General features: G+C 42.1%; 1 protein-coding gene across 3 annotated transcripts in view; it reads left to right on the top strand.

The window, feature by feature from the left end:
• The first annotated feature begins 4,355 nt into the window (after positions 1-4,355).
• The window catches only part of LOC139409241 (DNA-binding protein RFX2-like), a 73,403-nt gene continuing 64,251 nt past the window's right edge, over positions 4,356-13,507 (top strand). The window contains exon 1 of one of the 3 annotated variants that reach the window (XM_071154118.1): positions 4,356-4,528. The gene's annotated coding sequence lies outside the window, so the exon portion shown is untranslated. The remainder of the gene's footprint in view (positions 4,529-13,507) is intronic. The other 2 variants (XM_071154120.1, XM_071154117.1) reach the window with 2 other exon arrangements.

Genomic DNA, 13,507 nt, shown 5'->3' with positions numbered 1-13,507 from the left:
AGAGCCAATGAACGAAGAGCTGTTTGGGAGCCAAATGAGCCGGCTCACTGAAAAGATTCGGAATGCCCATCACTACTGAGAAGGACCCGTTTACACTGAGTATACCAAACATTAGGAACACCTTCCTAATGCACTCCTCCCCGTTTTGCCCTCAAATCAGCCTCAATTTGTAGGGGCATGGACTCTACAAGGTGTCGAAAGCGTTCCATGTTTTTATGGTTTTGCCTAGAAAGGATTCAGCTTTTCCCAAAATTGACTTTTGTAGTATGTTTAGATTCAGAACTTAGACAGCAAGGATAGGTTTCCTAAAAGCATCGTACTAAGACCATCTTTCGTCTATTTAGTTTCAATGGAATTAAGATGATCTTGGTGCTATAATGGTTTTGGGAAACCCAGCCCAGGTTATGAGAATTAATGTAGCAAATTAGGTTAAGGTTAGCTAAAATAAAGAAATCGACCTTCGACGTCAATTTGACAAGAGCTGTATCCCATCTAGACAAACCCGATTTGTATTTGACTTGAAAGATCAATGTGTAGTTTGAAATAATTCCCATATTAGTTGAAAAAATAATAAAACCTTTTACATTCACCTCACCCAGGTGCTAATGTTTTTTCTTTGTGCCAGCAGTTCCCATAATAATGATAAAAACGTGATACATGTGTTTTAGGTTGTGATATTTTGTATTATAAACTGGGTGGTTTGAGCCCTGAATGCTGTTTGGCTGAAAGATGTCAAATATCAGACCATATTCCACGGGTATGACAAAACATTTATTTGTACTGCTCTAATTACTTTGGTAACCAGTTTATAATAGCAATACGGCACCTTAGGGGGTTGTGGTACATTACCATTATACCATGGCTAAGGGCTGTATCCAGGCGCTGTGACTAAGAACAGCCCTTAGCCGTGGTATATTGGCCGTATACCACATCCCCTCATTGCTTAATTATTAGATCTTGAAATGACTTAAATTTGTGGAAATCTAAATCCATATTAATCACTGTACAAGCACCCGTGTTTAAATACGGCCTATGGTAGCCTACCACATTTCTCTATGACAAAAAGGTGTGTATCATAAAACATTTCTGTGTCCTCCTTTGGTCTGAATAAAGTATAGGTTATCAAACCCAAGAAGTCAAGTATACCCAGGTTATTTCAGTGGTGTAATCGTTAGTACAGTTTTGCAACTAAAACAGGAGTTTGTATTAGACAAATTCAGGTAGGTCCCTCCCCGTTTAGTTCCATTTGCTTCCGTTTAAGAAACGTTTTTCCACCTGGTGAAGGACTTGGCCTCTGTGGAGAAAATTCAGGTTTCAAATCCCAGGTGAAATTAGTGTTGATAGTAAGAATGGCAATGAGTGGAAGAGAATAATGTATGTACTGCCACCATGTGGTTGAGATTTTATGCACTGGCAAGACCCTATATTTAAACTAGAGGTCACGAGTAACTCAATTGATTACTGACTACAGCTTATCTTTTGTGTTGACCTTTACTCAACAGATGGGTTCTCATATGTTTATCATTAATAATAATGTATTTTATATATTAACAACCCGGCCGTTCTACAATCTAAAATAGATTCCCTCAATCTCACACAAATGATCAAGGAACCCACAAGGTACAACCCTAAATCCGTAAACATGGGCACCCTCATAGATATTATCCTGACCAACTTGCTCTCCAAATACACCTCTGCTGTTTTCAATCAGGATCTCAGCGATCACTGCCTGCATCCGTTATGGGTCCGCGGTCAAACGACTACCCCTCATCACTGTCAAACGCTCCCTAAAACATTTCTGCGAGCAGGCCTTTCTAATCGACCTGGCCCGGGTATCCTGGAAGGATATTGACCTCATCCCGTCAGTAGAGGATGCCTGGTTGCTCTTTAAAAGTGCTTTCCTCGCCATCTTAAATAAGCATGCCCCATTCAAAAAAATTTAGAACTAAGAACAGATATAGCCTTGGTTCACTCCAGACCTGACTGCCAACGACAAGCACAAAAACATCCTGTGGCATACTGCACTAGCATTGAATAGTCCCCGTGATATGCAACTTTTCAGGGAAGTCAGGAACCAATACACAGAGTCAGTTAGGAAAGCAAAGGCTAGCTTTTTCAAACAGAAATTTGCATCCTGTAGTTCTAACTTCAAACAGTTTTGGGACACTGTAAAGTCCATGGAGAATAAAAGCACCTCCTCCCAGCTGCCCACTGCACTGAGGCTAGCAAACACTGTCACTACCAATAAATCCACGATAATCGAGAATTTCAATAAGCATTTCTCTACGGCTGGCCATGCTTTCCTCCTGGCTACCCCAACCCTGGCCAACAGCTCAGCATCCCCCGCAGCTACTTGCCCAAGCCCCCCCCAGCTTCTCCTTCACCCAAATCCAGACAGCAGATGTTCTGAAACAGCTACAAAACCTGGACCCGTATAAATCAGCTGGGCTAGACAATCTGGACCCTCTCTTTCTAGAATTATTCGCCGCCATTGTTGCAACCCCTATTACTAGTCTGTTCAACCTCTCTTTCGTATCGTCCGAGATTCCTAAAGATTGGAAAGCTGCCGCAGTCATCCCCCTCTTCAAAGGGGGTGACACTCTAGACCCAAACTGTCCACACAGTCGTGGGTGAACAGGGAGTACAAATCAAAAACTGAAAAATTGGGCGTGCAAAATTATTCAGCCCCCTTAAGTTAATACTTTGTAGCGCCACCTTTTGCTGCGATTACAGCTGTAAGTCGCTTGGGGTATGTCTATCAGTTTTGCACATCGAGAGACTGAATTTTTTTCCCATTCCTCCTTGCAAAACAGCTCGAACTCAGTGAGGTTGGATGGAAAGCATTTGTGAACAGCAGTTTTCAGTTCTTTCCACAGATTCTCGATTGGATTCAGGTCTGGACTTTGACTTGGCCATTCTAACACCTGGATATGTTTATTTTTGAACCATTCCATTGTAGATTTTGCTTTATGTTTTGGATCATTGTCTTGTTGGAAGACAAATCTCCGTCCCAGTCTCAGGTCTTTTGCAGACTCCATCAGGTTTTCTTCCAGAATGGTCCTGTATTTGGCTCCATCCATCTTCCCATCAATTTGAACCATCTTCCCTGTCCCTGCTGAAGAAAAGCAGGCCCAAACCATGATGCTGCCACTGTGTGGCCAGGTACGACTCCAACACCATCATTAAGTTTGCAGACAACACAACAGTGGTAGGCCTGATCATTGACAACGATGAGACAGCCTATAGGGAGGAGGTCAGAGACCTCAGCTGCAACATTGAGAGCATACTGACTGGTTGCATCACTGCCTGGTACGGCAACTGCTCGGCCTCCGACCGCAAGGCACTACAGAGGGTAGTGCGTACGGCCCAGTACATCACTGGGGCTAAGCTGCCTGCCATCCAGGCCCTAAAAATTGTAAAATAGCCCAGCCACCCCAGTCATAGACTGTTCTCTCTACTACCATATGGCAAGCGGTACTGGAGTGCCAAGTCTAGGACCAAAAGGCTTCTCAACAGTTTTTACCCCCAAGTCACAAGACTCCTGAACAGGTAATCAAATGGCTCCCTGGACTATCTGCATTGTGTCCCGCCAACCCCTCTTTTACGCTACTACTACTCTTTGTTTATCATATATACATAGTCACTTTAACTATACATTCATGTACATACTACCTCAATTACCCCGACTAACCAGTGCCCCCACACATTGGCTACCCGGACTATCTGCATTGTGCTGCCCATCAACCCCTCTTTTACGCTACTGCAACTCTCTGTTTATCGTATATGCATAGTCACTTTAACCATACCTACATGTACATACTATCTCAATCAGCCCGACTAACCAGTGTTTGTATATAGCCTCCCTACTCTATATAGCCTAGCTACTGTCTTTTTTACTGTTTATTTTATTTCTTTGCTTATCTATTGTTCACCTAATAGCTTTTTTTTTTACTTAAACATTGCACTGTTGGTTAGAGCCTGTAAGTAAGCTGTAAGGTACACCTGTTGTATTTGGTGCAAGTGTCAAATAAACTTTGATTTGATTGTTACTTTAATTGTATTTCTTACTTTAGTTTTTAGTAAATATTTTCTTAACTTTATTTCTTGAACTGCATTGTTGGTTAAGGGCTTGTAAGTAAGCATTTCACGGTAAGGTTGTATACCTGTTGTATTTATTTGGTTTATGTGACAAATACAATTTGATTTAAAACGGACGAGTCGGTGCCAAACGTAGCCGTATGTGGCATTACCTGAGGAATAGGGTCAGAGCGCCCTCTAGTGATCGATTGGCCTTATTGGGCGGAGTCAATGCAGTATCCCCGCCCTCATATATATATATATATCAAATGACGTATGCAGTACAGGGTAGCAACAGTTGCTTCGAGACCCCGCGCGCCATAGTGACTGTAGCCGTGGAGACAGTTACTTACCAACCGGCGCAACACTCAACAGCAACTGGAACACAACGAGCAAGTGATTTGAGAGTGGAAAGAGAACACAGCCAGGGCAGAACTTATACAAAGCAAAGGTGACTATATCTTTACAGAGTTGAGACGATACATTTATTCTAATTTGGCATAACGATGCTGTGCTATTTAATGCATACCGCCATCAATCTCTTTCACACCCTACCTGCTACTTTCCCTTCGTCGCATTCACCCCAGGAATCTTATGTCAAGCATTAACGTTACGTAGACCGCCAGCTAGCTAACGTTCAACTAACGTCGTTTACTCCATCCAACGATTGCTTGTCAGTCATTTGCATACGTTTATCAGCAAGTGAACTGTCTTATTGAAAGCGATTTAAGTCAAAAAAAAATGTCGTAATGTTTCCATTGTTATACACGGGTTTAAACATTGTGCGAGGTTGTGTGCATCATGGAATGTTGCGTTTATTCGGCAACATCATATTTATCATATTTGCTTACTCTGGCCAAGTTTGTCAGCTACAGGTTGTAGCTAGTTAGCTAAAATGAGCTAACCTGGCTAACAAATTAGCTCATGAAATGTTATCGTTACATTTTACCTTGTGGATGTGACTTGTGACAACTTTCTGAAATGTTGTCTAACTCAATTTAAGCTAGCTAGCTCGAAAACACATGGTGCACGCCGAATTAGTTAACCTACCCAGAAGTCAAACTGTTTCACGCAGTTTAACCGATTGAGTTAACGTTAGCTAGCCTGTTGGGCCAGCTAGCTAGCATTAGCCTACCTCAAATGGCTAGCCTAGTTATTCCAAATTAATTAGAGACGGGTGTTGGTAAGATATTATTGTCCATCTTTAAAATCTGCTTATTAACGTCCACACGTTCTGTCAACTCAGGATGAGACGCATCATATTGCTGTTAGATTATTTCTACGCGTTAATTTAAGTTAGCTAACATAGATATATTATCTTGAAGCTCGCAGCTATAACACGTAACTCGTTCTATAAGCAAGGGTGAACTTTTAAAACATGGAACAGTGGCGCGAGTTGATCTCCAATAACTCACTAACGTTAGTACTCGTTATTTGCTATGTTTATTACCGATCCTGTTGAACAACAAGCGGAAAGCTGGTCAATTTGCTGGCTATATCAAATTCAGGGTGCCACTGTCGTGTGTCAATGTCGTGTTGGGGAGGGCGTGCGATGGTGGAGTAGTTTATTTAGCATGCTTTTAATAGGAGTCTGTGTAAGAACTGCTTTGGAAGTCTGTAATTTGCCCAAGGCAAATATACTTTACAAAAATATAATCGCAACATGTAAAGTACTGGTCCCATGTTTCATGAGCTGAAATAAAACATCCCAGAAAAGTTTCATACTCACAAAAGCTTATTTCTCTAAAATTTTGTGCACAAATTTGTTTACGTACCTGTTTGTGAGCATTTCTCCTTTGCCAAAATAATCCATCCATCTGACAGGTGGAAGAAGTGGATTAAATGACATGATAATTACACAGGTGCATCTTGTGCTGGGGACAATAATAGGCTACTCTAAAATGTACAGTTTTGTTACACAACACAATGCCACGGATGTCTCAAGTTTTGAGGAAGTGTACTATTGGCATGCTGACTCCATGAATGATCACCAGACCTGTTGCCAGAGAATTGAATGTTGATTTCTCTACGGCAATTTGCCTCAAATGTAATTTTAGAGAATTTGTCCAATTTGCCTCACAACTGCAGCCCAGGACCTCCACGTCCAGCTTCTTCACCTGTGGGGGCGTTTGTGACAAAGAGAATTTCATCACAAACTGTCAGAAACTGTATCAGCGGGATGGTTAGATTTAGCTGTATGTGAAACAAGTATAGTGATACAACAGCTCTGCCAGGAGGTCTTGGGATGATGAGAGGAAGGCGCGGAACAGAAGATGGCGGAAACTGAGGTTTTGCTTGAAACTGCTAGTGAGTCGAATGAAGCTAATAGTACAGAAAGTGCCACTGTAACACACTCATTCTCAAAGGAAAATGAGAAGTGAGCTATGTTGGAATATAGGAAACCAAAACCCTGACTCCGGCGGAAAACGAGTCTAGTGGATCAATGCTACTTGGGAAATACGTTTAACGTCTCCAGGAAAATCTGGAATGTGTTGGAAGAAAGTTTGGAGTCTGTGAGAGTCACAAGAAGTGGTCTTATTAAGATTTCTATTTTTGTGTCCTGCGACGCTTGTGTTAAGACTCAAAAAGATATCGGAGGGGAATGTTTCCTGCATTGCCTGGGATATTTGTAGCAGGCCTAAATATCAATATTCCCCCTTTTCCACACCTTTTTAAAAACATAATTACCAAAAAGATGTTACAGCCAGGTGGTGCTATGATAGTTATTCCTCCTTGGTGGACCTTTTCCATTTTGTTTTCTTTCTACCTTTGTGGGTAGTAAGTGAGTGCTTTAATATAGATGGTCCATGTGGAAATTTCCAGTCATATTTTAAACAATTCACCTGGGAAACAAATTAATTCATTATTGTACAATTCAGATGATTGTGGATCAGAATCAGCTTTATTCGTTAAGTACATTTACACCTTCAGAAATGTACTTGGTGATATGGTGCTGCTAGTGATAGACAACAGAGACAGAATAAAGACATCAGAGTTAAAACAAGGTTGATACATTATATGGATCCCAAACTGTACCCCAGATTAATTTGTCTCAAAGGTCAGATGGACTTCAGGAGACATTGACTGTAACAGCTTGACTCCTTTTGTCTGATCTCAGTCCAATTTTTTTTTTTTAAGTATAAGTCATCACCACGGTGATGTTACACCTGTTCAACAGAGGTAAGGCAGTTAATGAGTCCTATCCATGAGAGTGACACATTGTCCAGGTGTCAGTTCCCATTAGGTGTGTTGCACTATTGATTTCTTTTCAGAGCTGAGTGCTCATACCAGGGGCAACAGGTAGCCTAGTAGTTAAGACCATTGGGTCAGTGAACTCACTTTTCTAGACATCTTTCAGACAGTTCTTTGTTAAACCAGTTTGCTGTAGCGGTACCAGTTAAGTGTTTGCGGCATGAACATTCACTCTTTTAATTAACTCTTTGGTTTCTGGTAATGTCATACACCATCACAGGTGCACTTCCACATAGGATTAATCTCTGAAGGCAGAGAATGGAATGATTCATGTTTAGATGCATTATTGATGGAGCCCAATACCTGTTTCCTTTCATGTGAAATGGGCCATATATTTTTTTGGGGGGGTATTTTCATTAGCCAGTCTGTATATTTATGAGACATAAGTTGATGGTGACTTTGTTAACTCTGTTAATGGGTATTTTTTTGGAGAACATTGGCAGCCGGCCGCTCCACTGACTATAGTTTCCTTCAAAATAAAGTTTTCTAATCTTGATTTTTGCTGATAGAGTTGATTTTGAAGAAGTATTAAATCAGTGTTTGAAGGATTACTGCACTTGTTTTGGCAAAGTAGCCAAATTCTGAGAACCTAGCTTTGATTGGGCACACCTACACTAGCTACAAAGGAAATAAATGTCCCTGAAATGCCATGCAACGAGAATCTGAGCATGCTTCTATTACGTTTACATTGCAACTTGAGATTTACAATTCAAATTGTATTTGTCACATGTGCCGAATACAACACCTTACAGTGAAATGCTTACTTACAAGCCCTTAACCAACAATACGCTTTTTAAGAAAATGTCTATGAAAAAAGTAAGAAAAACAAATGATTAAAGAGCAGCAGTTAATAACAATAGCGGGGCTGTATACAGGGGGTACAGGTACAGAGTCTGTGTCGGGGCACCGGTGTCGAGGTAATTGAGGTATGTACATGTAGGTAGAGTTATTTAGTGACTATGCATAGATAATAACGGAGAGTAGCAGCAGCGTTCCGAAGGGGGCAATGCAAATAGTCTGGGGAGTAATTTGATTAGCTGTTCTGGAGTCTTATGGCTTGGGCGTAGAAGCTATTTAGGAGCCTCTTGGACCTAGACTTGGCGCTCCGTTACCACTTGCCTTGCGGTAGCTGAGAGAACAGTCTATGACTAGGGTGGCTGGAGTCTTCGACAATTTTTAGGGTCTTCCTCTTCCCTGGTATAGAGGTCCTGGATGGCACGAAGCTTGGCCCCGGTGATGTACTGGGCTGTATGTACTAGAGGTCGACTGATTAATCGGAATGGCTGATTTAATTAGGGCCGATAACAATCGGAAATCGGTAATTTTGGACACCATTTTTGTTTTTTATTAAATCTTTATTTAACTAGGCAAGTCAGTTAAAACACATTCTTACTTTCAAAGACGGCCTAGGAACGATGGGTTAACTGCCTCGTTCAGGGGCAGAACGACAGATTTTCACCTTGTCAGCTCGGGGGATCCAATCTTGCAACCTTACAGTTAACTAGTCCAACGCAATAATGACCTGCCTTTTGTTGCTATCCACAAAGAGACTGCCTGTTACGCGGATGCAATAAGCCAAGCTAAGTTGCTAGCTAGCTTTAAACGTATCTTATAAAAAACAATCAATCATAATCACTAGCTTGGTTACACATGGTTGATGATATTACTAGATATTATCTATTATCTATCTATCTAGTACAATCTGACTCAGCATACAAGTATCTGACTGCGCGGTAGGCAGAAGCAGGCGCGTAAACATTCATTCAAACAGCACTTTCGTGCGTTTTGCCAGCAGCTCTTCGCTGTGCGTCAAGCATTGCGCTGTTTATGATTTCAAGCATATCAACTCCTGAGAGGAGGCTGGTGTAACCGAAGTAAAATGGCTGGCTAGTTAGCGGGGCTAATAGCGTTTCAAACGTCACTTGTTCGCTCTGAGCCTTGGAGTGGTTGTTTCCCTTGCTCTGCATGGGTAACGCTGCTTCGAGGGTGGCTGTTGTCGTTGTGTTCCTGGTTCGAGCCCAGGAAGGAGTGAGGAGAGGGACGGAAGCTATACTGTTACACTGGCAATACTAAAGTGCCTATAAGAACATCCAATAGTCAAAGGTTAATGAAATACAAATGGTATAGAGAGAAATAGTCCTATAATAACTACAACCTAAAACTTCTTACCTGGGAATATTGAAGACTCATGTTAAAAGGAACCACCAGCTTTCATATGTTGTCACCTTCTGAGCAAGGAACTGAAACGTTAGCTTTCTTACATGGCAAATATTGCACTTTTACTTTCTTCTCCAACACTTGTTTTTGCATTATTTAAACCGAATTGAACATGTTTATTTATTTGAGGCTAAATATATTTTATTGATGTATTATATTAAGTTAAAACAAGTGTTCATTCAGTATTGTAATAATGACAATTACAACAACTAAAATAAAAAATTGGCCGATTAATCGGTATCGGCTTTTTTGGTCCTCCAAGTATCGGTACCGGCGTTGACAAATCATAATCGGTCAACCTCTAGTATGTACTACCATCTGTAGTGCCTTGCGGTCGGAGGCCGAGCAGTTGCCATTCCAGGCAGTATGCAACCTGTCAGGATGTGCTCTGGTGCAGCTGTAGAACCTTTTTGAGGATCTGAGGACCCATGCCAAATCTTTTTAGTTTCCTGAGGGGGAATAGGATTTTGTCGTTCCCTCTTCACGACTGTCTTGGTGTGCTTGGACCATGTTAGTTTGTTGGTGATGTGGGAACTTGAAGCTCTCAACCTGCTCCACTACAGGCCTGTCGATGAGAATGGGGTTGTGCTCGCTTTTCCTTTTCCTGTAGTCCACAATCATCTCCTTTGTCTTGATCATGTTGGGAGAGGTTGTTGTCCTTGCACCACACGGTCAGGTCTCTGACCTCCCCCCTATAGGCTGTCTCATTGTTGTCGGTGATCAGGCCTACCACTGTTGTCATCGGCAAACTTAATGATGGTGTTGGTGTCGTACCTGGCTGTGCAGTCATGAGTGAACAGGGAGTACAGGAGGGGACTGAGCACACACCCCTGAAGAGCCCCCGTGTTAAGGATCAGTGTGGCAGATGTGTTGTTACATACCCTTACCACCTGGGAGCGGCCCGTCAGGAAGTCCAGGATCCAGTTGCAGAGGGAGGTGTTTAGTACCAGGGTCCCTAGCTTGGTGATGAGCTTTGAGGGCACTATGGTGTTGAACGCTGAGCTGTAGTCAATGAACAGCATTCTCATGTAGGTGTTCCTTTTGTCCAGGTGGAAAAGGGCAGTATGAAGTGCAATAGAGATTGCATGATCTGTTGGTGTGGTATGCAAATTCGAGTGGGTCTAGGGTTTCTGGTATAATGGTGTTGTGAGCCATGATCAGCCTTTCAAAGCATTTCATGGCTACAGACATGAGTGCTATGGGTATAAATACACCCAAAGTCATGGAAAGAGAGGGGGTGGGCCAGGGGGGGTAACGTGTTTATACTGTTAAGTCAAGTGTTTTTAAATGGGTTATTTTTATCTCCCTGGATGTGTCGGGCATGCATAGTTTTGGCTTGCAGAGGCAGGTCAGGAGGAAAAGGTGCTCAATAGAGGAGAGTGTGAGACAGCATAGAAAGCAGCTGGTACTGCCTAGTTTTATACTCATTTTTGTATTTTGGGAAGTGGTTGTCTTTCTTGTACTCATAAAGAATGAGCAAAAAAAAATTGGTGCTCCAGGTGAAAGAATACATGCGTTTTGAGTTAACCTTGTAACTTTCGACACTTCTTATTTTATTTTGCTCTGCCTGCCTGATATCTGTCTGCTCTCACTACAGTATGTGTACACCAAACATACATTGACATGTGCTCTACACGGCAGAGCCTACACTCATGTATACTGAAGTGCAGTTAACCAGTGGTTTTGTTATTGACACAGCCTGGGATCGTGGTCATGCTTCAGTGTCTCCCAGCGATGGATGCCACGGTCATCTGTGATTCACTGCTGCCGCCTGTAGTCCAGGTTTAGTCCTGTCTGTACTCCTCACATGGACCCCTGTTGTGAGCAGTGTCCCCATTAACCCTATACCATGTTGAGGTTTTAATGGATTCGTCTCTGGTACAGTGCAGCTCTCAAATGGACAGCTGCAGTTGTCCCTGGGTGGGGAGGGGGTTGACCCGAGATGGGTCGTGTGTGTGTTCATGCTGTATTTAGCTTATCTGGATGAGGCCCAACCCCGAGGAGAGGCTCTCAGCCCAATACCCGGCCAATGGCTGCCCGATCAGTTATTGAGAGTAGTCCTGCACAAACTGTAACGGACTGCTTGATAGAAGCACTTCTGTGTGTCGCAAATTCAAAATGTTAGCCCAAGAACTGAATATTTTCAAAGGATTGATATCGTGACAGTAATCTCTATTGTGGGCAATGGCTCACTGCCAGTGCATTTGCCAGAACTCAATCAATGTGTGTTGCTGATGGCCCATTTTATTATCAGCCTTTGAATTGTCTTAGTTGCTTTGATTCACATCTTATTTTAAAAGCAAATAGTTGGCACTAGCAGGCAGTGTGCCTAATATATGTAGATGTCATGACTTTACAGATATGGTGTTTAGTTCCAAATTGGGTTTCGTGCGTACTGAACCATCTGGTCTCTGTACATTTGATTATCTGACATGAATTCAGATTTTAATGAGATGCACAAACTCCAGTCAGAAGTCTCATGAATTCACTGAACAGAGCTGAGGCGCAGAGAATATGATGAATACCTTTGGGTAGTTGTTAATGTGTGTAGGCCTACATGGAAAATATTGGTGTGGTGGTTTTCTACATTAATTTTTTAAAAGTGGCAGTACTGGGGTTAAGTTTTTCCTTTCAGTTTACAGATGACACTTGTACAAAATCAACGAACGAGAGGGAAATGATTTTGTCTCAAGTGTCCATGGGCAGAAAAATGTGTTTTGTCTTGCAGACAGTGAGTTGTGGACACAGGCAGTGCAGTTTGTAAATCACACAGTAGGTTTTTATCGCCAAGCTACTGAGGAACGGTCCCACCAGGTACAACACTTACCCATGATTGGCTCTCAGTAGCAACATGTTAAAACTTGTTGTGAAATTAAATGTTATTCAGTGTCTGTCACCAGGGGCATTCTTTACATTCCACCTGGTTTGTATCGTAGCTACACAACTGCTAATTAAATTTCCTGCCACAAACAGCAGACCGGGTTCTGACATTTGCATCACAATGATGGCTCCTTCTTTCAGCTATTCAACCAGGGACAGTAGACCTCCCCCAACCTCTCCCCACTTTCTCTCTGGTTATTTACGTTTGTGGAGTTTTCCTTAGTTAAAATCCATTTTTGAAATGTGGATGTTTAAAAATGTTCAAGCTAAAGCAACAAGTGTGAAAACTTGCTTCAAAATAATGACGATGTCATTGTGAAGAAATGTTCTCAGATATGTGAGCAGGCTACTTACTGCTTCTTTGCAGTCTGCATCGTCTGTAGGGCTGCACTTCAGAAGCCCTTTTTAATGAGATGATTTGACAGGGAACAGGGGCAGAGGAGGCTCGCATGCCTCTCAGGTGGAAGGCTTCCTGGGCTCCGGGTAGAAAGCACTCATCAAAGACTATTCTCACTATGAGATATTCTTTAGAGTTTTTGAGAAAATACCCTTGGCTAGACCGTTTACTGTAACGTCTCCTGCACCTTGTTCTAAGGGGTTGTAACAGAAATCGTTTCATTCTGAACTGCAAAATAACGTTCTGAACCGGTTCGAACCAACAGAATGTACAGCTTTATGTTCCTTTTTAAACTTCAATGTTTTTTGTACATGTAGCTCGACAATAAATGACTTCACCAATCAGTGCAAATAGAGCAGCTTGCAGTGGAGCGGGCAAGCAAGCTTGGATGGTCAGACAAGTGTGATATTTTATAATATCCTTAATTAGCATTGAAAAAGTTCATACATTTTTCTCAAAATCGATCCCTAATTTCTGACTCATGCTTGTAACGTTAGCAGGGGGAGGGGGGGGGGGGTTCTGAACAAATTCCTTTAACATAATTAACTGGTTTTCATGCTTTTAAAATAATGGTTCTGTTCTGCAACAGTTTTCGGTTCTGTTCCCTGAACCAGTTCCAACCTCTGCTATGTAGGCCGAAAAGCAATCTAGCTATGGTTCAGCTAGTTGGCTGACATTAGCATT

Source organism: Oncorhynchus clarkii, chromosome 5 (genome assembly GCF_045791955.1).
Source record: "Oncorhynchus clarkii lewisi isolate Uvic-CL-2024 chromosome 5, UVic_Ocla_1.0, whole genome shotgun sequence".
NCBI classification, from domain to species: domain Eukaryota; kingdom Metazoa; phylum Chordata; class Actinopteri; order Salmoniformes; family Salmonidae; genus Oncorhynchus; species Oncorhynchus clarkii.
Note: the sequence above shows the minus strand (reverse complement) of the source record. Positions and strands in the feature narration are given on the sequence as shown.